Source organism: Antechinus flavipes, chromosome 2 (genome assembly GCF_016432865.1).
Source record: "Antechinus flavipes isolate AdamAnt ecotype Samford, QLD, Australia chromosome 2, AdamAnt_v2, whole genome shotgun sequence".
Classification (NCBI taxonomy): Eukaryota; Metazoa; Chordata; class Mammalia; order Dasyuromorphia; family Dasyuridae; genus Antechinus; species Antechinus flavipes.
In genome coordinates, this window is record NC_067399.1 from 273271275 (window position 1) to 273276296 (window position 5022).

Genomic DNA, 5022 nt, shown 5'->3' on the forward strand with positions numbered 1-5022 from the left:
TCCAATCGTCTTTAGAACTGGTAATGTCCTAGTTGCGGATTGGCTACAAGGAGAAACTAAGCAGGGTGGGGCTGAGAGCGAAGTCGGGGATGGAGATTTGGGGGGGATGGGAGCAGCCGTTGCTCGGAGACGGAGAGCGCGTGGCAGGCAGTAGGTAGTTCTCCAGAGTGGAGCGCGAAGCTTCCGTACACGAGTGGGAGCGCGCGGGAGTTACTACCATAACGCGGTGGGGCGTTTTTCTGGGGTCCCGGGCCTGGTAGTTGTGGGCGTGAGTTCGGTCACAAGCACCCTAAGCCTTGCTCATTACAGTGGAAGCTAAATATTATATGTGTGTGACATACATATATACACCTGATACAGAGATATTTATAGATACAGATATACTTTACATACGAGTATATAATATGCATTATAGCGTATATACGCTTCTACATAAGTGTGTATTCTCCCTGTTTCTATATACAAAATGCATATATAGATATATATATGCACATAAATAAAACCACCTTAGGACACTTCTGGGAAATTCGTAGGAGATTGATAAATGCTTGTTAAATTTCATTAAAAAGTCTCCCACCAATTTCCTGGCATAGCCTTTCTTCATCTCCTGGGGAGTTCCGGCTAGCCTCAGTCTCTCCACCCTGATCCTTCTACAATTTTCAGGGAGGCAGATTTTGGTCCTATAAACAAAAACAAAAATAATAATAGTAATTGCCTAACAATTCACCAATACTGTCTGAGAGTGTCTATACCTGGTTAATGGGCTTCCAATCACTGCAAGTGGTCTAGTGAAGGCTGGATGAGCAGAGATAATGTAAAGGAAATTTCTGTACACCTAAGGGTGTCCCCTCTTTCAGCATTGAAATGTCACTCTGACTACTTTGCAAGAAGTCTTTTCCATCTTTGTGGCAAAAAGTCAGAGTTAATTTGTACACTGCTCAGTACATAGTAGCCTTTCTTGCTTTCTTGTCTTTCTTTAGCCTAAAGAATTAACATATTTACATTAATACATTGTTGGTGGAATTGTGAAGGGATCCAGCCACTCTGGAGAGCAATTTAGAACTATGCCCAAAAAGTTGTCAAACTGTGCATATCCTTTGACCCAGCAGTGTTTCTACTGGGCTTATATCCCAAAGAGATACTAAAGGAGGGAAAGGGACCTGTGTGTGCCAAAAATGTTTGTGGCAGGTCTCTTTGTAGTGGCAAGAAACTGAGTGGATATCCATCAATTGGAGAATGGCTGGATAAATTGTGGTGTATGAATATTATGGAATATTATTGTTCTGTAAGAAACGATCAGCAGGATGATTTCAGAAAGGTCTGGAGAGACTTACATGAATTGATGCTAAGTGAAGTGAGCAGAACCAGGAAATCATACACAGCAACAGTAAAATTATGCAATGATCAATTCTGATGCATGTGCCTCTTTTCAACAGTAAGGTGATTCAGGCCAATGTCTTGTGATAAAGAGAGCCACCTGAAGGCTGTGGCAAATGAGTGTAGATAGCAACATAGCATTTTCATCCTTTCTGTGGTTGTTTGCTTGCATTTTGTTTTCTTTCTCTCTTTTTTTTCTTTTTGATCTGACTTTTCTTGTGCAGCAAGATTATTGTATAAATATGTATACACGTATTGGATTTAACATATGTTTTAATATGTTTAACATATTACTTGCCATCTAGGGGAGGGAGTGGGGGGAAGGAGGGGAAAATTTGGAACACAAGGTTTTCTAAGGGTCAATGTTAAAAAATTATCCCTGCGTATGTTTTGAAAATTAAAAAACTTTAATTAAAAAAAAAGAATTAACATATTTGCACCCTGACCAAAAAAAATCTGTTTTTGTACCTCTTCTCTACTAATAAATATGCTTGCTGTTTTTGTTTGGTTGCTGGAGTTGTGGTCCTATTTGGGAAGCAGAGATGCAGCCAAGCAAATTAAGTGAGGTCAGTTAGTTATTAATCTTAACTGGATTTAAGTCTCCTAATCACTGTATCAGTGTTCCCTGAAGCTGCCAAGCAGAGCGTAGAATAGAGCAATGTGTCAAAGCATCTCCTAGGTGTCAGATGTGGCTTGTACTTGCAAGCTGGAGGTGGGGAGTCTGTTGGAATGAACTATAGACCAAAGAAAGGCTACTCTGTTGCTAAGGAGGTTGGTTGCTAACGGAAGGTAGTACTAAAGGGGGAAAAAATACGGTTTTTGGCCAGAGTGTAAATATGTTAATTCCATTATGTTAAAGGAAAAGTCTAGAAAGCAACACCTGCGAGTGGGGAGAATGAGGGGGTGATGTAATATCTCAGCTCCAGCAAACCAAGCATGTGCATATTCGCTTTCCTTTGACAGATACCTGCTTGGAATACTTTCCTTCCAGTAGTCTATGACCTACTTTCAAAATGACTCAAAACACATACCTTCTATGAAGTAGTCCTTTTAGTCAACCTACTAATTCAAATCAAAGAGCCATTCCTTTGCCACCTATGTTTATACTTGCTGAATTATACAGCCTTGTAGTACGACAGCTTTGTGTCCTTTTCTGAGTCCTACAATGGATTGTAGGAATTCCAAAAGGCAAGTGTGTATATATACAGATATAATGTACATATATACATATGTGATATCTCCCTATAACATCTAGTATTGTACTCAGTAGAGGAAAAAAAGTGTTCAATAAATATTGCAGACTGATACCAACTGACTTATCTATAGGTCTGCTTATCACTGCTATTGCAGCTTGCTTTTCCGGCAGAGAAGTCTGGATTCTTCCTAAGAACTGTTTCCTTCTGTCATCTTTCTCTAAAGAGATAATCACCCAACCAGCAGCATGCCTAGGGCATGAAATCAGGTTAGCTGGCAGAGGAAAAGCCTGACATTTTATTCTAGATGTGAAAGCTGTTACCTGTAGGTGCTCAATAAATACTTGTTGAACGAATGAAACCTACTCAAAAGCTGTCAAGAGAACTTAACTCCCGTACTTTTACTAGAAGATCCTGGGGGAACAGAAGCAATCTCTGCTTATTCTTTGGAGTCTTTCATACATTTTTTGATGGGATAGGAAAGGAAGTTTTATGTCTACATGAAAGGCCCCTTCCAGCTGTAAAATTCTATGATTCTATGCTTCCTTGATCTCTTAACCAATTTCTAAGGTTTCTGCCATCTCTAAAATTCGGATTCTTCAATCTATTAATTCATTATCAACAAGAGTATTAAATCAGGCTACTCAATCATTTCAAAGTGAAATGTCATTTACATGGAGTCTTAGGTAGTATCTTAAGACCTTCAGGCCAGTTTCAAGATTTTAAGAAACAGCTGAACATTAATAGGTTCTTAGCAATTATTATAGATTCTAAACAAGTGAAAGACGCTACTCAGTGTGAAGTCGATTGTTGATTAATCTTGGTCCTTTCAACCACACCCACCCATATTTTAGATTGGACTGGATAATTCAACAAGAATTTATTAAACAACTACTATATGTCAGGTTGGTTTGTGGTTAAAAAAAGAAAAGCACAGTGACCCAGTTCCTAATTCTGTTTCAAATAAATTCATCCTCCACAAATATTTATTTTATTAAGCACCAACTGCTATGTGTAAGGAACTCTGCTAGATATGTGAAGATGTATGTCATATAGGTGTGTATGTACATATATGTATATATATACATATATATGTATGTATGTATATACAGATAGTAACAGCATCTTGTATTATTTCTGTCATCACAAAACACCGGGGATACAAAGAAAGGCAAAAAGATCTCTATCTTCAAGGAGCTTACAATATAATGAAAGATACAACTTGTAAACTACTATGTACAAACAAGATATAAACAGGATAAATTGGAGATAATCTCAAAAGCATAGCTGAAACCTAGTTACCCTGTGATTTTCTGCTTCTTCATAACATACTAGAATGATCTGCATCTGTGTTCTTGAAATTCTATATAATGGGCAGGAATGCTTTATCCTTTCTTTATCCAATTCTGGAGGGAAGTCACATATCTCTACTTTTAAATTTATTTGGATTCTGCTTAACAACAATATGGAGCAATAAATTATTATGCATTTAATGACTGTTTATCATTGATTAAAAATTATATTGAGTGAAAATGTGTTTAGAAGAATTGCACATATTTAACTCATACTGAGGGAGAGGGGGAGGGAGGGTGAAAAATTTGAAAAACAAGGTTTTGCAAAGGTGAATATTAAAAACTATTTTTGCATGTATTTTGAAAAATAAAAGGCTATTGTAAAAATTATATTGAGAGGCATGGAATAGAGAGAACCTGCCTAAAAGGAAGACTTTCAAGTCCTTCAGTACTGGTTTTGAACCCTGAAAAATATTGTATGATCTTGAGAAAATAACAACTCTCAGTGTTCTAAGCAACTCCCTAAAATTCATAAGTTGAAGAATTGACCTGGATATTGGTAAGGCTGATTTTTTTTTTATTGGAGGGTAGCAGAAAGGGGTGAAAGAAGTATATTAATGAAATCAGAAGTTCTATCCCTTACTATGAGTCAGGCACTATGTTTAAGGGCTGAGGATGCAAAGAAAGGCAAAACCAGTCACATTCTAATAGAAGACATGTATATAAATAAATATTATATCTATATAAATATATTTACAAGATACATATGGATAAAAGGCTCTCACATCTAAGGGAAGAGGGTATTAGGACTGAGAAGGACTAAGAAGGAAACCAAGAATTCCAAGAGATGGAAGTTAGGAGGGAGAGCTTTCTAGAAATGAAAAAGCCAGTAACAAAGGCAAAGAGAAGAGAGGAGTGAGGTTTGTGAACAGTAAGCCCTCTAGAGCTGGATCACAAAGGAGAGGTCAGTAGAGTTTAAAAAGACTAGAGAGGAAAGAAGAGGTCAAGTCTGTGAAGAGTTTTAAATGCAAAACAGAGATTATATTTATCTTGGAGGGAATAAGGATGTATTGAAGTTTATTGAATGATGATAGGAATTGTGTTTGGCCAAATCAAATTCTAAAGTTTAACCTTCAAGTCCATTTTGGTATAGATTTGGT